The sequence below is a fragment of the Salminus brasiliensis genome, chromosome 6 (assembly GCF_030463535.1).
Source record: "Salminus brasiliensis chromosome 6, fSalBra1.hap2, whole genome shotgun sequence".
Lineage (NCBI taxonomy): Eukaryota > Metazoa > Chordata > Actinopteri > Characiformes > Bryconidae > Salminus > Salminus brasiliensis.
In genome coordinates, this window is record NC_132883.1 from 20,788,767 (window position 1) to 20,813,726 (window position 24,960).

The 24,960-nt window shown below is 43.1% G+C and overlaps 1 protein-coding gene across 7 annotated transcripts in view; it reads left to right on the forward strand.

The window, feature by feature from the left end:
- The window catches only part of cux2b (cut-like homeobox 2b), a 161,848-nt gene that overhangs the window by 33,533 nt on the left and 103,355 nt on the right, over positions 1 to 24,960 (forward strand). The window contains exons 1-2 of one of the 7 annotated variants that reach the window (XM_072681974.1): positions 8,898 to 8,915; positions 9,063 to 9,137. The exons of 5 other annotated variants lie outside the window; for them this stretch is intronic. The gene's annotated coding sequence lies outside the window, so the exon portion shown is untranslated. Of the gene's footprint in view, positions 1 to 8,897; positions 8,916 to 9,062; positions 9,138 to 24,960 lie in introns of those variants that run through there. One more of the 7 variants, XM_072681973.1, reaches the window with a different exon arrangement.

Below are 24,960 nucleotides of genomic sequence, written 5' to 3' on the forward strand. Positions count from 1 at the left end.
ATCTCTCATCACGCGGCGGCGTGCGCGGCTAGCGGCTTGCGCGTTGTCATGGATACTGAAGCATGGTACCCCAGAGAAGGCGAGCAGGGATGAATAGCTGCCCTCCGTATAGGATTCCTGTCAGCCGGCCTCTGATAGATGGCATTGATGGGCCATTTGTCATACTGTAATTGTTCCAGCAAACACGGAATACCCACTAGTATAAACAGTGGTCCGCCGCGTCGCTAATAAAGCGGGGAAATGGGGAAGGAAGCAGTGATACAGTGCTGCCCTCAGTTAAAGAGACAATGCCTCTTTTGTTTCGGCCCACCGTGCTGATTAGACCAAAGGAGGAGGGTGTAAGAAAAGATGGGGGGGGGGGGGGGTTAGAGAGAGAGAGAGAGAGAGAAAGAGAGAGAGAGAGAGAGAGAAAATAAAAAAGGCAATCATATAGCAAACTGCCATCGCTCTTCAGTATTGACGTGGCCAAGTGGGGGAGCAGCAGTGATAGGCTTTGGAACAACAGTAGCAGCTTTGGGAGTGATTTGTTTTCTTTCCTCTTCATTTTGCCAGTGAAGTGGTCAAGGAGAGAGCCTGTCGACAAGATATTGGGGGGGGGGGCACAGCCGAAGCTCTGGGCTCTCTCTCTCTCTCTCTCTCTCTCTCTCTCTTTCTCACTGGTGTGCCTTTGCATAAAATACAGATTATATCACACACAGAAAGGTGTCATTTGTTTGCACTTGTATTAGCTATGGATGACATTCGGCTTTCTGTGCTGTTATTCCTCAAGCAGTGTGTTCTTGAATGGCACTGGAGTAAACATACTGCACTGGTAGGGTGGCAAAACTATCATCATTTGAAATGCATGATGGGATGTTTGAATGTATGCCCAGGTATATGCGTATCAGTTCAGATATATTTAATTGCATGTGGTAATATGTACGGCACATCTTCTGTAGATGAGATAATCCTATGCATTAGGGCTGGATAAGTGTGTTGCAGGTGTATTGCTGCATATTGCGGTTGCGATTGCAAACCTGCGTCCTCCGATTACTACTACTTCTGCGAAGGTGCACGTAAACATATCTGTGTCGCGGGCACAGCGTACACATCTCCAAAAGCTCAGCTGTGCGCTGTGCAAATCTGCAGAGCTGCGTGTCAAGCGAGCGGCGATTGGTTCACTGGTGTTAGGGGTGGGATGGGACACAAACAGTGCTCGACCAGACGTAGCACAAAATCTAACCAGGAAGTGGTGAAACTCAAGCAGTTGCTGGCAGAAGAGATGCAGCGTTGCAGACTGATATATGACCCTAAGTGATGGATGGAGAAACATAAGACTTTCCTCATTGTTTTCTGGACATTGTTTTCGGGTTTGCATGCTGCCCCCCCTAACGTACATGGCCACATAAACCCACGCCTGTGCATGTCTGCTTTACCGAAGTTCACAGATCACAGACTGGTCTAATAAATTGCTGATTGACAAAAAAAACCCTCATGTCTGAATAATATATAGTTCATTTCGTATTCCTATTTAATCCTTAGCAGATATTAAGACGAGGAACAGTAATATGCATTAGACTTTGGTGGAGTAAAGACCAGCCTACATTATTTTGACCTAAATTACTTTGCTGGATCATGTATCAGCACCAGTACCAGTCTTCCGCTAGATGAGTATTAAGGAGACCGGTATTGTGAGAGAGAAAACAAGTCAAATTTTTTTTAACCCTGTAGCTTACTGTGTAAATAACTCTGGATGAGCAGACCAATAGAAATGCTGTAAATTACTTGAAAAATGGCCATATTTGCCTTCTTCTGGAAAAATCACCATTTTGGAGATACATGTTTTTTTTATTGGACAGCAGTCATATAGGTTATAGGGCATAATTCATATTGATTTGAGTTTTGGACATTAATAAGTCTGCCTTATAAGTTTTATAGTAGTTATGACTGTTACTTAAGAGTTACTTGTGCATTTAGTCCAAATACTGGATATGAAATTTGGGCCAGTTTTCTTAAAACACAATAATATATAGTACAAATATGAATTAATATTTAAGCTTTATTAGTACAATAGTTTAGTTTTAGCTTTGACCATGTTCTCCACAAAACCTCTGAAGGTGCCCTGTGCTATCTGGCACCAAGCAGCAGATGCTTGAAGTCCTGTAAGTTGTGAGGTGGGGCTTCCAAGGATCACATCAGTGAGCCTTAGGTGCCCATTACGCTGTCGCTGATTCACCACTTGTCCTTCCCTGGGTCACTTGTGGTAGGTACCAACCTCTGAATACCAGAAACCCCCCCACAGGACCTGCCTGATGTTTTGGAGATGCTCTGAGCCATCACAGTCGTCCAGCCATCACAGTTTGGATGCGGGTTGAAGTGACTCAGACCCATACACTGGACCGTTTTACCTGCTTCTAACACCTCTCCAACGTGAAGAACCGACTGGGTGTATATCCCAGCCCTTGACAGGTGCCATTGTAAGCAGATAATCAGTGTTATTCACTTCACCTGTCAGTGGTTTTAATGTTTGGCTGAAGGGTGCATGTTCTGATTTCGTCAGTACAGACAAAGCTAGTCGCTGCCTCTGCTTTGATAGAGCACTTATGTTGGCTGCTTCTCTCTCTCTCTCTTTTTTATCTCTCTTTCTCGGGGCCTTTGTATCTCTGGTGGTATGCTGAGAGTGCTGAAAGAATGGAGCGTTGCATGTGTGCGTGTGTGCATGTGCGCACCTCGTGTTCCATAACCCCCGTTTCCTGGAGAATTGCGTGTGTTATGGGCTGGCAGCTGCTGTAGCGCAACCTCTTGCGTCTGTCCTGACACAGCGCGGCCCTGGAGCACTTTACCATGACCCCTCCTCTCACCTCCTCGCTGATGGACAGATTAAAGCACCATTAAGTGTAATTACTATTTCAGGAGAGGAGTCAAGAGAAACTCACATTGTCAGAAATTATTCTAAATTGCTCAAACGCACCCCCGACTCCCTCCCCCCGCACATACATTTAAATTTTACCCTTTTTGACTCGTAGCACTTCACTTACACACCAAGTGTGCTTGTTTGCTTTCCAACGACTTTAGAGGTTGAATAAAGTTTGGCGGAAGAAGCACATCGATGTGAGGACGGTTCTCACAGGAAACGCTTGTTCACAAAGCGTTCTACGTCCATATAAAATACAATCTCTACAGTAAGGGCGTAACGGTACGCAAAACTTCATATTCGATACAGTAGGTTACAGAGGTGTCTCAATACGAGGCACTTTTTTTGAGGCAGATATTTACCAGTTCTAAGGGTTTTCTCATTTCTGTATGAGTACTGATATTGTGTATGTTAAAACCGATCCTACAGAGCTCTAATATTACACTACCAACAGCATCTTAATGTTCAGATCATCTTAACTGGTAGCAAAGTGCTCAGTGTACCACATAAGATGTTTCCTCAACCATATAAGAGTCATCGTTATGATTTTTCGTTTTTCTCCAAAGATGCTTGTGGGAAACCCAGAAGGCTCAGATAAAGAAAACCTCCAGCCAAGTAAACCCAAAAATCACGGCAGCTGACCATGAATAATTGACCTATTAAAAGCCTAGTCATTTGAGTGTGGCTGCATGTGTAAAATAAGCCACTTCCCCCCCTTCCCGCCCACTTGTACCCAAATGTCCGACAGACTGTGGCTATCACTAGAGATGGAAGGATCGATGGGCTACGTATCGGTATCGGCCGATTGTCATCAGTCTGGCTTGTATTTGTGGAATGTGTGAAACCATCTAGTGGAGGAAGTGAAGTAAAGACTTTTGACACCACTATCCTGATAGCACTTTCGAGAGTCCATCACTCAGCCCAGTACAGCTAGTTTCTGCGAGTATCAGCCCACAATTCTACACAGGAATTCATAGACTCCTCAAAGTATGTTTCATCTTGAGAGATCAGAACATTGCACAAGCTCTGCATGATGGTACATTCCCAAGTAATGCCTGGTAGGGTAATGTTGCATCCAGCACTCAGTAACGGCTAATTGTGCTGAAAGACGGTCAGCAGTTGGTATCACACAGATCTGTCCATTCCTAATTTCCACAAATTATACATGATACATGGGAAACCTGTGGAAGAGACCAAGTGGCTTATTTCAGTACCTTGTCCTAGCCCATCATCATTGGTGAGTTTCAGTACTGACTAAACATAATATTATTAAGCCATCTACGATTGCGTGGCCAGCAACTGACCACTGGTGAAGGGCTAGAGGATAGCGGACACAAACCGACTACAGCCTGACTACAGTCTGAATCGTTTTTTGAAATGAGTTGAATATTGTATAGAAACAGTCAGTTTGTTCCCGCCCCACTTCCCACTCCATACCGTTCAAATATTTGCATATAGCAAGTCTTAAAGGCACAGTAACCGAATGCAGCCTTGTAAGTTTGCTTGTAGGGGATACAGAGATGTTGGAAAATTGGTCATGCTCAAATGAAAGATGACTGAAAGCCTAAAAGAAGTAAACTGTAGGTTATACCCCTCAGAAGCTGCCTGAAATATACATATGTATTAATATTTTTCCATACACACACTTGTGTGTAGCATTTGTGCAGAACTAGGCTAGAGCTTGTGAGTTGTTTCAACATTAGCGAAGGCTGGATCGTGCAAACACGACGCGAAACAGCTTAGTAATTTGCTCATAGTTGAAACCTCAAGAAAACCCACACTTCCACCCAATGGGAAATGGTCGATGCCATCATCTCAGCAGGCAACCAAGGCTGCGGACCAGCTTCTCCTCGAGTCTACATCAATGGCAGTATTTATTATAAAACGCTCCCATTGCACCCCTCTCTCTCTCTCACTCTCTCTCTTTCTCTTTTTCTCACTCGCTCTCGCTCTCTCTCGCCCCTCATTTGGGTGATTATTATACTCTGGATGAGAACAAACAGTATCTCTACTTAATAATTCACATCACTTTCATCTGATATTCAGTTACCATGGGCAATTTAGTAGTTGAATAATTTTGTGAAAAATTCATTTATTATGGCTGCGCGTTATGAGGCAGCGGTGATGGCAGCCGAGAGTGTTGGAGGGGTTTAAATTGCGTCTGTGGAGGGGATCCAGGGGAAGGTAATGTGTTCTAATGTTCTCAGCCATATGCATTGTTTTCAGGGCTCATCAGTTTTACATTGATTCCCACTGAAGTGTTTAATTGCATCATGAATATGATCTAATTCTGTCCTTTTCGGCGAAACCGGAGCGCTCGCCGAGAATGATGTACTGCCATGACAGCGCCATATCGGGACGTATTTTATATGGAACGTAAATTATAGTGTTAAATTAGCCCGGAAAGATAACTAGCTGGCACGGGGAATGGACTCAACAGTTTAATTTAGTGTCAAAAGGCCGTGAAGGGATAAATCTCTCCCTCCTCTCGCTCTCCGCCATTGCATCTGGGGTTTTTACTGGAATAGTTTAAAATTGTTCTTTTTCTTTTCTTTTTTTTTTGGTTTTCTTTTTGTTTCCGATGGTTTTCACTGTGTCGCACTGCCTCGTGGAAGCGAAGCCAAAGGTCAGAGAGCTAGTTTGAGAAGAACCAGCCAAGAGCGCCATCCTTTTGTTCATGCGTAGTACAAACTCCTCGCACAACCTTTACCTTTCAACGTTGTCATTGATTTCCTAACCAAAGCTAGCAAACTGCAGGATTCACCAAAATGGCCCATATATCCAGTGTTGCGGCCGTCGTACAATGAGTGAGGTCTCTGTTTTTTAACTCATGTAACCACACTTAGTGGGCCGGAATCGGGGAGATGCGACCCTTTATTCCTCCTGCTTTCCATTCTGTCCCTCACTCCCCATTCTAAGGCTTCTCTCAGGGTAGGCATGAGAGCAGGTGAACAGGTCCAGCTTTGAAATGGTTCCTTCAAGCGGGGTTATTCATTGAGAAGATGAAAGGCCTCGAGTGTGTGGGCCTTCTTTTTTTTTTCCGCTTCGGGAGGAAACATTTTCTCTCTCCGTCACTCTCTCTCTCTTCTTACTCTTAAAGCTGGAGTGCTTTGCTGAGAGGCTTGCCAGTAGCCAGACTTTCCTCTTGTGCTTGTCCCCCACCAGCTGGTCCTGAAAGCAGTCGTTCTCCAGCCTTGGCGTGCTCTCTTATCTTCGGCACATCCTCGGCGATGACAGCAGGCTTCAATGTTTTGGTCAAACAATTATTACAATGTGAGAACAGTCAGTGTTGTGGGTTCCCAGAACTTGTAAATGGGGTCTTGTTCAGCGTCTCAGAGTAAGAACGGGTAGCCACGGTACCTCCTTGTGGTATTTTGGACCTTCCTGGCATGCCACGTCATCAGCTTTTGTGACCGCTAACCTAAACCAAGAGTGCCTGATATCAGTCACTGCCAAGTAATCCCAGCAAGCTTTGCAGTTTTGTACATTTTGATATTTTATATTGCAATCAACCTGAAATTTGTTACATTGCATCCGTTCTAGATGATCTAGCCATGTGCTTCAACACTGCAACACTGGCAAAACCAGTCTAATGGAGTTTAAAAGCCGTGTTGAGCTGACCAATGATGCCACATGCCCGGCCGTTTCTAAAGATGCAGTCATGCTTCGGGTCTCTTGAAGAAAGGTTGACTGCACTGTGTGTGATTGGGAGACCTCACTAGTTGGTGGGAATTGTATGTGACTAAGTTGGGTGAAAAACACACTTTGGAGTGTCCTGTTGTGACTAATTGAATCTGACTGGAAATTGATTAACCGTCATATTGTTTGATGATTATTGCTAACCATGCTAACTATTCTAATGATAGTTTGATTATTGCTAACCATCCTAACATACAATTAATTATTGCTAACCATCCTAACATACAATTAATTATTGCTAACCATTCGTACGTAAAAGGGATTATTGCTGACATTCTAATGTTAGTTTGATTATTGCTAACCATCCTAACATACAATTAATTATTGCTAACCATCCTAACATACAATTAATTATTGCTAACCATCCTAACATAAAATTGATTATTGCTAACCATTCTTACATTAAAGGGATTATTGCTGACATTCTAATGTTAGTTTGATTATTGCTAACCATCCTAACATAAAATTGATTATTGCTAACCATTCTTACATTAAAGTGATTATTGCTGACATTCTAATGTTAGTTTGATTATTGCTAACCATCCTAACATAAAATTGATTATTGCTAACCATTCTTACATTAAAGTGATTATTGCTGACATTCTAATGTTAGTTTGATTATTGCTAACCATTCTTACATTAAAGTGATTATTGCTGATGTTCTTATGATAGTTTGATAACTGCTACCCATGATGATGTTAGTTTGATTATTGCTAACCATGATGTTATAATCCAAAAGTAAAATTGAGTCATAGCTAACCATCCTAAAGTTACTTTATTTACTGCTAACCATGATAATGTTAGTTTGATTATTGCTAATCATTCTAATGTTAGTTTGATTATTGCTAATCATTCTAATGTTAGTTTAATTATTGCTACCCATGATGTTAATTTGATTATAGCTAACCATCCTAATGTTAGATTGATTATTGCTAATCCTGATAATGTTAGTTTGATTATTGCTACCCATAATGTTAATTTGATTATTGCTAACATGATAATGTTAGTTTGATTATTGCTACCCATGATATTAATTTGATTATAGCTGACCATCCTAACGTTAGTTTGATTATTGCTACCCATGATAATGTTAGTTTGATTATTGCTACCCATAATGTTAATTTGATTATTGCTGACCATCCTAACGTTAGTTGGATTATTGCTAACATTTTAATGTTAGTTTGATTATTGCTACCCATAATGTTAATTTGGTGATAGCTGACCATCCTAACGTTAGTTTGATTATTGCTACCCATGATAATGTTAGTTTGATTATAGCTAACATCTTAACGTTAGTTTGATTATTGCTAACATGATAATGTTAATTTGATTATTGCTATCCATGATAATGTTAATTTGATTATTGCTATCCATGATAATATTAATTTGATTATTGCTATCCATGATAATGTTAGTTTGATTATAGCTAACCATCTTAACGTTAGTTTGATTATTGTACCCATGATAATGTTAGTTTATTATTGCTAACCATGCTATGTTAGTTTGATTATTGCTTCCCATGATAATGTTAGTTTGATTATTACTGACCATTCTAACAAAAACTGTTATTGCTAATCATGATAATGTTAGTGATGTTAGTTTGATTATAGCTGACCATCCTAACGTTAGTTTGATTATTGCTATCCATGATAATGTTAGTTGGATTATTGCCATAATTTTTGCTAACCAGGCTAACATTAGTTTGATCAGTTAACCATGGTAATGCTACCTTGATTTCACAACAACAAAGGCACCCAGTCCTAGACTGAGTTATGTTTTGTAAGGCTGAATGGAGTTGGCTGAAATTCTGTAAAGCTGGAAAGCCAACCTCGCAACAGTTGCTATGAACAAGCACATTTGTGGCTGGACCCACTATAGGCTGGATACATCAATGGGTTCCAACATATAAATCCAATTATATGACTATGGAACACAGTCAGGACTCTTACATTTTCAAGGGAAGGATGTGTTTAGATAATACACCAGGAGGATACTGCCAGTGATGGCACACAGAGAGGGGGAAAAAGCCTCCTAAATGATCAAAAAGCTTCATTTTAAATTTTTTTTTACTTTGTTTCCTTTTTTTTTTGCCTCTGTGTTTCTTCCTCCTGGGAGGGTATTGCTGGAGGGATAGGGATGTTAAATGAGCTATGGCGGTCTACTGAGGTGTGTGGGTGTGTGTGTGTGTTTGTGCGTCCCCTGTAAGTGTGTATGTGTGTTGTTTGCGCATGTTTTGGCGTTCCGTCAGTGGAGAGTTGCCGCGGCGGGCCGTTTGCGAGGCAGCTGTGAGAAGTCGTTTTACAGGAGCGCGAGCAGGAGAGAGGTGAGGATTAGCCAGCGCCTTTGAGCCGGAACACGCCTGTCGAGGAAAGAGCGAGGGCTACAAACCATGGATCTAATTTTCTTTCCTCAGTGTCTCTCTCTCTCTCTTTCTCTCTCTCTCCCTCTCCTCCACTCTTTTCTCTGTCAGACAGCTGAGACGTTCGTACATGCTGGTTGGATTAGGCCGATTTGCTGCCCATGGTGGACTGAGACGGTCTGACAGGTATTTTCTCGGGCTGCCCCTTTCGCAGGCCTTTTCTCCACTAGCCTTTCATCTGGCCAGCACAGCACAGCTCTCTCCTCTGCCTCACCGCGTTGAGTAGTCACTCTTCATTATCACTGACGTGTATACACACACACACACACACACACACACACACGCACACTCTGACACACAGCCTGCAGCCTGGCTTCAGTTTAAAAACCGGCATTCCTGCACGTTGTGCAGAAAAACGTGCACCTGTGGCCTGCATTGATTGCGCATTTGGACTCCTCCCCTCACGCCTTTGGAGTTCAGGGCTTTCTAACGCTGCTAATGGTTTCCGCCGCAGGTCGTGAGATAGCCCTGAGGTGAACACGGGGCCAGGGGAGGCCGTCCCTCCTCAAAAAAGAAGGGGGAAACGCCTCCCTAAGCTCCGCGGGCCGACCTCTCGGGCTGTGCTGGGGGAGGGATCGATTGGGCCGACCCAAATAGATTTTGTCACCTCCCCCTCTACCCCCCCCCCCCCCCCTTCCGCCTCCGCATGATCCAGTCCTGCCATCAGGGACACTGGGCTAATGGGTCAGCGTCCAGTAGAGGGAAGCAGGAAGAGCCTGCTTCATCTAGAGGAGTTTAGAGCTCTTCGGATGACTATCCGGCAGGCAGGTGTTATCTGCAACGAAGGTGCACGATCTGATGGACGCACACATGCATATTTCTGTATATCGGAGCTTAATACTTAAAATTGATGTAGGTGTACATAATGTATACATGCACAGTACTGTGTAAACATCTTAAGATTTATGAGAAAATAATATGTAAAGCTGTTTAGCTTTTGAGATGAAAGTGTTGCTCTGTACACTTCAGGAATTCATCCTGCTACTTCCATCAGCAGTCACACCATCAAAAAACACCAGTGACCCAGTTCCTTTAGGAGCCATACATGCCCATGCCATGACAGTGCCTCCACCATGTTTGACAGAAGTGATTCAGATTGTGAACCTCTCCTTTTCAGAGCTGATTTTTTAGAGTTCACCTCTTTAGACCCTGTGTTGAAAGTTCCCATGAACAGCTGCCAAATGCAAATTCAACACTTGGACGCAAGGGAGTAATGAGAGAACAGGCCACACCTCAATTAAAGTTGAAAATCTTCAGTACAGAGGCTAAATTACAAAATATTTATGGCTACTGATTTGATGTGTGTGGCTGTGTTAGCTTACTGGACTTTGTCGAGGAGAGGTTTAGGGATGAGTATCTACACCATCAAGTTCACATGCACAATAGCTTGTGCAGTGTTGGGTGTAATGTCATATTATATCAAACACGACATGCTACAACTTTTTTGCCGCTTGATATAAAAGGAAAATTTGGACTGTTATTTTTCATGACCATAACTACCAGAGGCAGAATGTGTCTGCCCAATATTGTTTATTTTACTCCAGTCTTAGATACATAGAGAGCTTTATTAATATCCTGTCATGTTTGATCACCATTGACTTTCTGAAAACTCTTTCTCTGAAAACTGAAACTCTCTGAAAAAAATAATGCAATATTTAAAAATAAAAAGTATAGGAGTTTTCACCAGAAAGTCAATGGTGATCAAACATGACAGAATATTAATAAAGCTCTCTATGTAATAATAATATTACAATATATTGCAGGAAAAAAATATATTGAAATGACAGTTTTGTCCAATATCATGCAGCCCTAGTTACCGCCCAGTTTATCTACACAATACTGTATTGAAGTAAATCCATACTGAACTGAACAAATCCATACAGTGGCTGGAGTTCACAGGGAAGGCCACAGCCAAACCTGTGTTCTTCTAACCCACATATTAATTATAGCAATAACAAAAGTAGTCGAATGCAGCCCAACATTAACATACGAACATCAAGCAGCTGGTAAAGTACATCACAGTTTCTTTTTTTTGAAACCTGTCTGCATTTTTGAGGAAAAGGATTGAAGATAATAATAGAACTGAATATATAAGTGTTATTGGTCATGTATGTCTTCCTTTAGAGTAACAGAGTGTTTGTTAGAGCTGTCTAAGCATTTAGGTGGTGCGTTAATTGCTTTTTAGCCCAGATTAGAACGTAAAGTATTTTTCAAAGAAACAATAAGGGACTGGCAGTGGTATTGGCTGATACTCAAAGGCCTGCTCTCGGTATGGAACTTTTTTCTTTTAGCAGTGGTGTGTTTTTATACCTTGACAATATCGCGGGATTTTATATCGTAATCCCTGTATCGTGATACTTATGGTATCGCCAAGTTCTTGCCAATGCACAGCCCCAGTTCTCTAGTAGCTGTGTAATCTCAGTGTTAGAATTTTGTCCACAAAGTTCTGCCCTACTGTAGATGCTAAATGCTAACAATCAGTGCAGTTGAGAACTGGAGCCTTTCTGTGCATGTTCTTCTGTCTCAGGTACGGCCTCTCCACCCCCATCTCTCAGTAATAGGGCCTTTTCTTCTGCCGTGCAACCGAGGCTTCATCACTCTCCTCCGTTCTCCTGTCCCTCTCTGTGCCTGGCTCACAGAGCCACTCAGCTGAAACGGTGTTCACTGAATGAAGTTGATGAGAAGTGTGTCCAGAGAGGATGCCCAGCAGGCAAGCCTGTGTGTGTGTGTGTGTGTGTGTGTGTGTGTGTGTGTGTGTGTGTGTGTGTGTATGAGCGTGTGAGCAAACGAGAAAGAAAGAGAGGGAGAGAAACCGGGAGCGAGAGAGAAACAAGGGTTCATCTCAGTGTTTGTGTATGCAGTGGTTTAGTGGGTTGGTGTGTGTGTGTGTGTGTATTATGCTTGAGTCTCTGTTCATTTGAGGGACAGAAGGGAAAGAAGATGGGGAGGGGATGAAAGAGAAAGTGCAAGAGAGAGCGAGGGGTGTGGGGAGAGGGGGTGGGAGGGTGGGGGGTTAGAAAGGGATATTGAGGAGGCTGCGTTGATGCACTATTATTCGGTTTACTTACCGTGCATTTTCAAATGGCCTGCCAAATGATATATCAATGAAAATCTGCTCTCTGAGTTATGGCCGTCCACTTATTCATCTGATGATGGAGAGACTGAGCGCCATGTCCTGGAACGCCTCGCTCTTATTGTGCCCCATTACTTAGCCTCTCCTAGTAGCACTAAGTGATTTTTAGAATGCATTGCCATGGGCTCTTTTCTTCCTCCTTGACTGTATTTTTTCCCCCTCCTTAAATGGCAGTGAACTACATTTGCACTTAAAACATATTCTTTAATCTTCTGTTATTTTACATACAAATTGCATCCTGTGCGATGCATTCATCATTGCTCATCTCCTCCACTCCTCTCCTAAATGAAAAATGTATCTTAAATGAATAATGGATCGCGCTGTAGCATAATTTTCTTTGTGGTGTGTTTACAGTTTCGGATGCTATTTCTTTCCCTCTCTCTCTTTCTCTCTCTTTTTTTTTTCTTTCCTCCTTCTTCTCCTTTCGGCTAGGCAAACAAGGCTAATATCCTCCCGCCGCCTGGCATGCGGATCTTCTGAAGAAATGATCGGCGATCGTAGCGTATTGATCGATATCGCGGGAAATCTGACGGTTGAAGCCTTGAAAAGCGCTCCCGCTTTGATTGCATAGGCCCCGTACAGACGTGCGCGAGAAGGAAAGCGTGGTTGAAGGAGAGTTTGGACTCCTGAGACGCTTCAGATCAATTAACTTGTGGTATCTGTGGAAAGGCTCAGATAACGCTGCTAAAAGCCTCCTGATTTAGTTTGAACTTAATTTCTTTTTTTAGCCGCTGTCCCCTTGCTATCTCTCGCTGTGGTGCTGTCACTCCAGCTGGAGCAGAAGAGGGCCAAATCCCTGACGTCCTTCGTGCGCAGCCGAGAGGAGGGGATAGGTGTGAGCAAGACGAGAGCGCCGTGGGTGGTTGGACTGGGCGGGGGGCTTTACCGCGTTGCTGAAATTGCCCTGACCGACTGAGAGCTGCTATTTTTCAAAGGGGGCGTGTGTGTGTGTGGTTGTCCTCGGATTCCTTTTTTGAAATCGTCCACGACTTCCTTGTGCTTCCATGCCAGCTTATGTGGCCTGACCCACATTTCTGCTGTACTTCTCAGCGTCCTGCATCACTCTAATGTATTCTATGACTAATCTATTGATGGATTCAGATGTCTGGGGGAGTAGACATGATGATGAAGGGGGTTCGTACTTCACAAAGCCCCACTTGGGCACCTCTTTGGTGTTGTTGGGGTTTACAACCAGTGGAGAGCCTTAGTACTAGCAGTTAATGCTAATATCAGAGCTTTCCCCCTATGTGGGGTTAGTTGTATTGGACTGAAGAGTTCATTATAATAATTGTTTGGAAAAAAGAGCTTTCCAACTAGCTTCCTTATTATGCAACTATGAGTAGTGAAAGCAGGTGTGTCAAATGTGGCAAATACTGACCACAAAGTAGTCTGAAGTCATAAATGTTCTTAATTACCTAAATACAGCTTATTTTCACCATGACTGCTAAACCACAATGCAATAAGTGACTTTATTATGTGATTTAAACACTTAACCAAAATTATAGGGCCTAAAAGGCATCCTTAGGATGGATATTGAGATGTATTAATGTGTTTGATTGCTTAGAAAATTGTCAGATGATGTTGGAAAATGAGAAAATGACAAGATAATCATGAAGTGTGTAATATTTGTAGATGAATCTGTGCATAAAAAAATCTTTCTTTGAGGGAAAATATATATAAGGGGGATCTGGATCCTATTGTCTGGCTAACTGGAAAGCTGCAAAAGTTAGTAGGCAAGAAGTAGCATGGAAACCAATGACCAGCAAGCCTTTAAAAGTCTAAGCATCATCCCGCCTGCAAGTAGAGCTGGAAAATCATTCGGCTATGTATAGCATCAGGTAGAATGTGTGGTCGCGATGTCTCTAATTTGGCCAATCCTGATAGATGATCAGATCATATTTGCGAGTTTAGGATTACAGCAACTCCTCAGTCACAGGATGCTGAAGTTCCTTGTTCAGCCACATGTGTAAAAGTAATGTCTCTTGTGGGGGCAGCTGAGTAAAGATTTTTAACAGCACTGACCTGATACATTGTTCAGTCCAGTACAGTGAGTATCAGAACACAGCAGAGCTAAAAAAACACCACAAACCACACAAAACACACAGCAAACACACAAAAATACAGCAGCAACAGTCTGAATACTAAAGGATAGCGTCCAAAGTGATGATCGCGTCCAATGTTATAGATGTATAAACGATTTAACCAGTCTACCAGTTCACCCACAGGGTCACCCAACACACTGATCAATATATGAATAACAATCCTAATGGCACAGGCCTCATTTGAAGACCTGACTTAGTAAACTTATTCTGAGTTTTGATATTCACACATTTAAATATCCATCCACATCCCCAGTGTGTGGTCGCATCTCCCAAAATTTCATAAAACTGCACAACTCAAAACTGCTTCCATGCTACCTTTCTACACATCTGCCTCCATTGTACTCCAGCGCTGGGCTTCTGTGCGTGTAACTGATCTAATGATGGATTCAGTTGTCTGGAGGACTGGGCGTGATGATGAAGGGGGGGGGGTTCACACTTCACAAAGGCCCACATGGGCGTCTCTTCGCCGGCTGTGGGATTCACATAGTCGTCCACCCTCTCTGTCTCCTCACCGACTCAAGGGAAAGCAGCGCTCCCTCTTCTCTTCCTGTTCCGCCAACCAAACTGTTCTGGCAAACCCAAGAGGGTAGCGCATGGCTGGGCTGAACGGAGGCGGCTCCACCGCTTTCTGTACGTTCTCGAGCTCCCGCGGCGCTCACGTCCCCCTCCGAGACGGCCCGGTACAGATGGGAGCCGCTGGACCGCGCCGGCTGGTGTCACGATACGCCGGCAAATTCACGGCTGAGCAGAAAACAGCTTTTAATGTGTTCCTCTGCCGAGAGAAAATGAACAGAACACGCTGGTCCCCTTTGTTCCTTCCTACCCAAACCCCCCCCCCCCCAACTTACAACACGTTGTTTGTCTTGTATTATGAGGGATACGGGCCTGGTTGATTTGTAGCTTGATGAGTGCGAGTAGCTGTCATCAAGGCTCATGATCACCGCTTGTTCTAAAGGTCATACGTCTTGAATTAGCTGTTCATTATGAAGGCCGGGTGGCGTTGTCCGCAGATTGCGGGCGCAAGACGTGAGCGGGAGGGGAAAGAGCTCGGAGCGGGCAAAAGAGATTCTTTATATCTCGATGGTCGTTGTTGTTTATCCGTTCGACTTGAGCCCTCCTGTATGTGACTGATCGCTTGCCTGCGACGATACGATCCCGGCCAGCTTTGATACATGGGCGATAAATGGATTGATTAATAAGGAGGATGGTGATGGAGAGGGAGTTTTCGCTATCAGCGCGGACGCTCCTCTGAGGTCAGCCATCTATCACCGCTCCGTCGGCCATGTTAGTTTGCTTTGGTAATGAGTGAGCTGACATTTACACAGAGCTCACCAACCGTCCGCCTCGCCGTCCAACCAGCTGACCCACTGATTACCGCCGAAGCTTCGCGCTAGCAGCCTTTTGATATGATGAGGGGGTGGGAGAAGGTGGGGGGGTGCGAACGGTGAAAAACCAAGTCCGACTTCTCCCCCAGCCGGTTCTCCGTTTGCGTACATCATTACGGGAACAATAAAAATCAATTGGACATCGCAGAGTAAATATAAACAAATGTGTGGCGCGGCGTAACGTTGAGTGGCCCTTGTTTACTTTTAGGCAGATTTCATTTAGCCGCGAGTTTAAATGGTGATTTACGAGAAGATGGAGTGTGTTGCCTCGGCCTGCCCCGCTTTTCCTCCCCCTCCACCCGCCTGCCTGCCTGCCTGCCTGCCTGCCTGCTCGGAATATGAGATGGAAGTTAAACAGTGTGAAGCTGCAGCATTGAGGGAAGGGCTTTGGACGTGTGGGCAGTGTAGCATCAAATAGATTGTGTTTCCTCCCATGTAAACGGCTAATGTGTGCCGAGCGCTGACACAGATGAATGTAAGGAATTTGCTGGGAAGGCTTTACGGCCCGTCTGAGAGACGGCGCAGGGAACTGACTGCATGGTACCCTCCCTCGGACGTTTTGTACAACACACACGCGCACACGCTCTCACTCACTTTCTCTCTCTCTCTCTCTCTCTCTCCCTCTCACTCACACACACATTCACACTCCCCTCACTCCACAGTCCCGCTCTCCCAAACTCCCTGCTCTCCTGCCATGGGCAGCTGTTGAATGGCGGTGTTCAGATTGGTGTGGACACTGGGGGATGGCTTTTTATTGGCTGTGGGATAAGAGATGGCTGCTCAAGCGGTGAGATGCATTTGCACACATACACTCATAAACACACTCACAAACAGGCGCACATATACACACAGACACACACAGACACACACAGACACACACACACACACACAGACTCATCATGCCATAGATCCCAAACGGGACATTTGGCAACTCTTTGTCACAACCCTCTACAAAATCTCTACAGCTTGAGGAAATATTGCAGGGTTGTTGCAGGTTGTGTGAAGTTGTGGTGAGCAGTATGGCTAAAATATCATGCTACACAGTTCATATCCCAGTACTTCCATCTTTCTGAGGTTTAAAGAGTGCAAGTGTTCTTACATAGTACTGGAAATGTACTCTTCTCTGACTTTCGCATTTATTAATGTAGTAGTGTAAATAACAGCTTCCGGTCGGGTTGTAATCAGTGGCTGAAGCTACTGCTCGTTCATAAACACAGCAATCATTTAACCAACCACACTTACCAGAGGTTCCACTCCATCCAGTTTAACCATGTTTAATGAGGCTACTAATAAAACCAGAGTTCAACTGAACTAGAGTGAACGCAGAGCTGAACAGTGGGAGAGATTGAATCATATCTGTGATGAAAAATGCTACCGTTAACTGTCATTGTCATTGTCAATTTGACATTTATTCAAACTGTTATCAGCATTGCTTGGTTAACAATCATGAGAAACAGACCCCTTTAGAAATACGATGCTGCGTCTCTTTGTTAGCTGTGGTGTTTAGGGTGCTCGCTAATGTTTCTAATGTTTACATGGGCCGAGACACTAGAGGTGTGCCGTATAATCATATTTTGCTCTATAATCTTGAGGTTAGGGTCAGTTCAGGCTGTTTTTAGGAGCAGGTTTTTATATCGTAGATCTTTTTATATTAGAAAGACTGTGCCACTACCCACAAATCTCGCACTCAGTGTTACTGTCTAGCGGCGTTCGATGTAGCGCGTTTGGGCCGCTTGCCGGTTTCACATTTATCATTACCATCAGCCCTCATCGAGTCAGGCCACAAACTCACAGGTACGGGTCCATTCGGGCTTCAGTTTAATGCCCTTTTAGACCTCACCGCTACCCATCAGCTGTATCTTCCCCATAACGCTCAGATATAAGCTGAAAAGTTGCTTTTCTCGAACTGCTCCTGTATCAGTTCCGTAACCTCGCTAGTGAGCCCATCACATCATCCCCGTTTTAAATGTACATCTTCGATGTAGGTTACATTCCCAATCTCACCGCTCCAGATACATTTATTTTTATCTCAAATGAGGAAATATTGCACCGCACACACACACACACACACATTCGCATGCTCTCGGGCACATACGAGTAAGAAGAAAGCAGCCCGACTCTGACAGGTGGTCCTGCTTGGTGTCGCCAGGCCCTCGGGGGCCCTCCGGAGCTCAGGTTTTTGCGAGTTGCGAGGGGCTGGGCCCCGGTTCAGTGTGACACAGGTGGTGTGAAACTAAGCCCGCTCCCCTCACCTGAAATATTCACATTCTTCCGGCAGCGAAGCTTTGATCTCTCGCAATCAGCAAGGGAGCTGCGGGGAGGGGGGGAGGGAAAGAAACAGCACAAACAACAGGAAAAAGGAGCACACCTGAGGAACGAACAGATTGACATTTCTTAAGAGAGAATAAACAATGGCAGGTTATCCGTGTTATCCATAGCTCGTTTTTTTTTTTTTTTTTTTTTTTTCCAACAACCCCCCTCCAACACCCTCCGTCGATCGGCGTGCAAAAGTGGGCCAGCATCAACGTCGCAGTCGCAACTTTGCCAGGGTAAACTCCTGATTTGGCGCAGTTTGTTATGGATTGTCATGTCACTGGCCCCAATTTATATTCCTCTCCTTACCCTGGTTATATTTACTCTGTAATAAATTTTGAGAAGACATTCCTTTATTTATTTATTTATTTATTTTTGCTACGCAGGCCTGGACTCATTGGGGCGAACAGCACTCGTTTTCCAGGCAGCACGGAGACAGACGACGTCGTCTGGTTTTCCTTGCCCTTCCACGAATTTATCACTCACTCGGTGGGAAAAAAAAAAAACATCGAAAAAAACAAGAAGCGCTTGGCTCTGTTGTTTCAACTTCTTGCAAAGTAAGTGTACAATCAGTCACTGACCATGTATTAAAGATGGCATGGGCGGTCTGATTGTAACCACAGAGTGGAGAGCGAAATGAACAATGGACCATTATGATGATGATAAATAACGTCTACTAATTGGACCCCCATTTAAGACGTACGTTCCCGCAAAGCGATGTCGGGCCGCTAATTGGAGACGAATTCTAAACGCACTCAGTAAGGCAGAAGAAGAAAAAAAGAAAAGACAGTAGAAATTAGATGGAGTTATGTCACAATTATTTATCACGCTGTGAATCTTATTGCATTTATGTATTTATTTGTTTATTTATTTATTTATTTGCATACATGGAATTCTGCAGAGGTTTTAATGAAAAAGGGTGCTGGTCTTTTGAGCAGATCCAGCTAGAATTTGGCCTGATTGATTAGGAATGTCACTGCGCATAGAGATCAGATTCTCTGCTTGATTAAGATTAGACAACTTGGAGGATTTTTACATGTTTGAGTCAATAGAATCTGTCGATTATATTAAGCCCTTGACCAGAGAGCTGGAGTGCAGTCTTTAAGTAAGTGGACAGTGTCAGTTTGTTGTTGTTGTTGTTGTTGTTTTGCAAGTTTTGGCTCTACACCAGAACACATGGTATTTGAAATGATTTTTTTTTAAACATATACAGTAGTGTGCAAAAGTTTGGACACCCTTGTTCAAATGATTTTGTTTTGTTGAAGCTTAACTGCAGATTTTGCCCATTTTGCCAGTGCTCCAGTGTTAGCCGGCTTCCCGCTCCCTCACCCAAGCTCTACCTTCGCAAAAGGTTAGATTAACAATTTAGAACATTTCCATGCTTCTCATGATTAATCTAAGAGGTTCTAGAAGAGAACTCGTTTCTATATTTCATATTGGAGCGGAACCTAAAGCACATGAAGGGCCCGTCACCATGCAAAACTCCTCGCCGCTTGACTACGCTTGGCAAGTGTAATGCGTTTATTTTGAGCCGTTAAAACGGCACTAAAACGCTAAAGAAACCTTGGCACTATAGGATGACTTGTAAAGGAGAGGAGCAGCGTTGTTCCTGCACTGCAGCCAGGTAAATGTAGGTGAATGTATAATTACATTTACATTTAAAGAATGCTTGTGTGTGTGTGTGTGTGTGTGTGTGTGTATGCGCCACACTGGGTCTTGTTAAGTGCTTCTAGTGTTAGCTAAGTTAATTGCAAACAGTGATTAGCCTGTGCCAGCATTCTCCATTTCGCTCTAAAGCTCCCCAGGAATCTGAGCTCAGTCGGATACTTTGCTAGCTGCTTGCTTTATTAGCTAACTTGGCCACGTACCTCGTATTGCGAACAGGTTTAGTAGACATGCTACTGTCACGACAAACCCGAAATGAAATGCACCTGTCGAAAAAGGCAGTTCACTGGACTGGTCAGTGTCCCATCAGTGAGAAATTCACATTGCTCCGAGTTCGTCTAGGTGAGCTTTAACCCCGCAAATCCACAGTAGAAAAAAAGAGAGTGTGGCTATGCTCATAACTTGAAGAATGAGGAACTGCAGACCTGCTAATTGTTGCTGCAGAAGCCAAACTAGCTCCCAAATAGACAACTTTAATTAAACAGACCTGTATTTCACATATTAGGTGAACCATTTAGGAATCATTGGCCTTTTTCTACATGTCTGCTTCCATTTCAGGGTCTTAATAATTGGACATTTGGTTGCTTAGTTGGGTGGTTGTGTGTCTTTATCAGCTAACTACCATTGGTTCATCCCCAAGCTAACAAAGGGCCAAGAGATCATTCTTGAGTTGTCATTCACATTTGCACATTTAAGTGTCAGACTGGTTAACCACAAGATGTAGTACCCAGCTAGCAGGGAACGTTATAGGATCAGCGATGTTTTTAAAAAGGTTCCAGGAAGGTTAACAGGTAATGTCGTGGAAATAATGCTTCAGGAACGTTCTAAAAACGTTCACAAAGACTCTTTGTGTCACAGCATTATTAGAACGTTTCGTGCACAACTTTCCCTGTTAGACACACACTAACTTTCCCAATACCAGAAATACAGTCAATAAAATATAATAAAATAAAAAACATTGAGAAACTGATACAGAATTCCTTTTTTACAGAATCCAAAACTGGAGCATAGATGTATTTCTAAGCGTAGAATAGAATATTTTCAGAATTTACACTCACTTTACACTTTACAAATTATGGACTTGTATTACTTTTGGAAATATGCATACCGAATGTGAAAAGCCCATATTCAAGTATTTGTAAATAAACAAGTCAAAAAATAATTAAACAGACGTTTACTAACCACAACCTTCTTGCTGGGTACTTTTGACATACTATGTGAAACTAATTTACATAAAGGTTCCAGTAGCTGGTGAAGTTTAAGGACACATTTTAGACCAAGAGTAACCTGCACCGGAATAATAGAAAGAGGGAAATGTGGAAAATTCTGCTCATGATCTAAAGCATCCTACCTCGTCTGCTAAGCGAGTGGCTGGTGCTTAACCCTGTAGTGAAGCATGCTACCAAAGAAACAGTGTTGAAAGAGTTTTTCAGGGTCAAAAACTCTCTTGACTCGCCAAGTCAATCACCCGATCTGAACCCCCACTGAGCATGCATTTAATTTACTGAAGACAAGGCTGAAGGCAAAAGGCCCTCTAAACAAGAAGGAACTGAAAGTAGTTGCATTAGAGCCTTAGTAGAGTATATCCAGCCTGGACTCTCAGCGACTGCCAATGTTTATGGGTGGCAGACTTCAGGCAGTCATAGAGCTGCACAATACATCATTTGTCAAACCAAGCGCTAAAGATAAGACAACTTTATCTGGGATTGTGTGAACTGTGCAATTTTTTTATGGTGCCCTGAAATGGAGTATGAGATGACCCTCGGTTTATATACAAAGTGCTCAACAGCTAAATATAATATCTGAATTGGTTTTTAATTGCATGAATCCAAATTTAATGACAGATTTTGTTCTTTTTCGGGAGACTCGCTTTCAGTTCTTCTGCAGAAATCTGGACATTTTCTGCTTCTCGTCACCAAACGCAAAGTCATCCCAAGCACATTCAGTCATGTTGAGGTTAGTCTATTGTTCTGAGAACACCTGCAGCTTTAGCGGTTTAAATTGATCAGCTCTACATTCTTCCAGATCCACAGTTTTCAGTCTACTTCTCACAGTGGAAGGATGGAGAGAAACACCTGGAAGCAGAGTGAATCTTCTCCTTTCTCTCTCAATGATGATGAGGACTGCACTTCAAGGTTGTGCACGGTTAACACTGCCCTTGAGGAACTTGTGTCGGAGGTTCTTCGGCCTGAAACTGTGGAGGAACCACCAGGAAAAGTTTTTTTTTTTTTCTGAAGCTTCCTGTGGAGGTTCCTCCACAGTTTAAATCTGAAGAACCCCTAAAAGATTCCTCCACGGTGAGGGATCCCCATTATCTTTGAATGATTCAAAGATAATTCAAAGGTTACACTTCTTTTCTTTAGACTTTCCTCTTCCTTGTGCAAGTGGGCTTTCTTATATCTAATCTGTCTGATATCTGACTTTTTACTTTATGAAAAAGGGCTGAACTTTCTGTAAGGTTCCTTAGACATAGATTGAAGTACTCTTTAAAAAGCTGCACTTTAAACTTCAGTCGTTGTTTAATTCCAGATCCAATATGTGGGAGTACGGATCCAAAACAAGAAAACTGTCACTGTTCAATTACTTACAGCCGGCACTGTATATTTGCTTAAAATCCCCTGTAGTGTTCATAGGGAATTCACTCCACATCCTACACACACCCCCAGCAGGCCGAGCGCAGTTCTCTGTGGTGGCGGCGGGGAGAAAGAAAAAAAAAGTGTGTTTTTCTCATCTCTTTCTAAAACTTTCTTAATGAAACCATAAGGAACAGAGGGATGTGTGTTTTAGAAGAGGTGTTGATGGATGGCAGTGCGCAAGGCGCTAAAACTCCTAAATGAAGTGCAGCGTGACAGCTAATTCCTGACAACGCTAGTCACACCTTTCGCTGATCATTGTAACGCTCACGTGCCGCTGATCCTCGTCTTAAGATCCCCCCGCCGTTGTCTGAGGAGAGGCTGCCTGAGTGACTGGGGATTAATTATTCGGGATCATTTCCCAGGCTCTGCCAGCAGCTTTAGAAGGGTGTCAAAATGAGATTTTTTAGAGATGGTGGTTGCTAAATCAACACACCATAGCGCTATTAACTTATTATGCCTGGTGATGTACAGTATGCACCCCGCGGTTCTCTTTGTTTAACAGGTAATTGTGCGTTTGTTGGCACAATGTAGTTCTTTGGCAAGCCTCAAATCTTTTCTGGATTTCCAATAAAAGATACAGACATGCCGAGTGTGTGTTTTTAAATGTGCTCGAGTAAGAAGTTGGCGTAACGTAATGGACAAGAAAATTGTTCACCTCTCAGTAGACTACGCTTTGTTTTCCTCGAACCAAGCACACCATACAACCCTATTAAGAGCATTTAGGCAAGATTCCTAACTCTGCATTCCTTTACCCAATCACAAACCAGTGTTTATGATTTTGTACTTTGCGCTTCTCAAACACTCACTGTTCTAGATGGGTTTCCCTGGGTGTTTTGATGACTTTAAACCCTACAACGTAGGCATTAAACCCTACAACATCATGTGTGGTATGTTAAGTTAACTTGTCTAGCTGTTGTACTGGAGCTATAAGGCCACATATGCATTATGTGTTTTAATAAGGGCTTGGCAATATGGCGATATTTATCATTTTCATGAGAATATTGTCATATTTATGTAAAACTGATAGGTCAATGTGTCATGTTATGTCATATTGAGGGATGCTTGCGGTCACTGTCCTGACAGTAGGTCCAATGACGCTTAAGCTTCAGCTTCCTCGCAGAAGGCATGATGACGTCAAAGCCAGAAGAAGCAAAGCAGTCCTAGAACATCACAGAGCCATTGACCCGAAAAATTCTTGTTTCATTTCATCGCTCCACAGGACAGAATCCCAAAACTTCTGTGGCTAATTTATTTGGTTCTGAGCAGATTGTTCTTGTGCTTTTGGGGCAACAGAGGTGTGCGGGCGTTGAGAGCGTCAGCGCTTAGTATGTGCTATACTGTGCAAATTGAACCCTCAGTGCCTGCTGCTCTTTTTGCAGCCACTCAACGTTTTTTGATCACCTGCCTCCACCTGGAATCTGGTGGCAGTCAGTGCTGGCTTCCTTTTTCTGCCATGTCCAGGTAGTGTAGCCAGTGTTCCATTCATTTTGAACTTGTGAACTATGCTTCCAGCCGTATCTCTAGGAGCACTCAGTGTCTTTGCACTCTTTTTATATATTTTCCTTGTTTGTGCAGGGCAACAACCTCCCTAGCCAGTCCAGGTATTTTTAGCTTTTTATAGTTTTAGCTCAAGCACACCTGAGGCAACTAATGAAGCAGATGATTTTTTACCTGATTTGAAATGTGTGATCTTATGAGGGATTCCGGTCAGGAGGTTAAGTAATTCTGAGAGTGCAGTAGCCTATAAAAGTGGCATTTTGGGTTAAATCTGGAGAAATCACATGCTATATTAGTTGTGTTGAGCATTTTAAATTGGTCTTATTTGATTGGTTGGGGGTTGAATAATATTAATTGAATGTAATTTAATGTAATACTGGTCAGCTGCAACTCCCAATCCTAACTAACACAGGTAGTGACTGATAAACTCAAGGGTGCAAAAACACTTGATTATTCTCACAGCAGCTAATAGTAAATATTTTAAACGTGTTTCTAGGCTTACAATTTTATTATCATGAAGCTAATTAGTGTAGTGGGTAGCACCACATACCAGGGTAAAAGGGTTAGTTTGTTGCCTGCCCTGCTTTACCAAACACTGCTGCTATACCAGAAAGATGTTTATAGAATGTGTGGGGAGCATGATTAGATGACTCTCTTTGTATGTGTGTGCTTTGTGTTCAGAAATGGTCAGAAATGAAAGGATAAAAAAGGGGAAAAAATGGTTCCAGTGCTGTGATTACTGCCTCTTAACCACTAGGGGTCACATTTCGAATCTTGCATAATGCTCCTTTAATGACCAGATTAGTGTATTATTAGTAAATAATGTGACTCTACTGTGTAAAGTATTTTCATTATTTATTTAATTGCACTGGTATCGACTGATACATACAGTTAAAGTACTCAAATCGGATCGAGGGACATCAAACAGGATCAGTACCTCCCTATTGCATTTTGGCCATACTGCTCACTCCTCTATTTCTTGTGGGTATTCATTGTGCTTTTACTGGGGCAATGATATTTCACTAGCACTATCACCGAACTCCAGCTTGAGCTGCTGTCTTCATGGACCATTGACATCATAAACACACAAGTCTGGGTTTTTTTTTTTTTTTTGGTGAGGCCACACTCCCTTTTCCTGGCCAGAGTCCATAAGGGATCATCTTCCATCTCTGCTATGGCCACTAACCAGCAGGAGCAGCAGCCTTATTCTGGATCTAA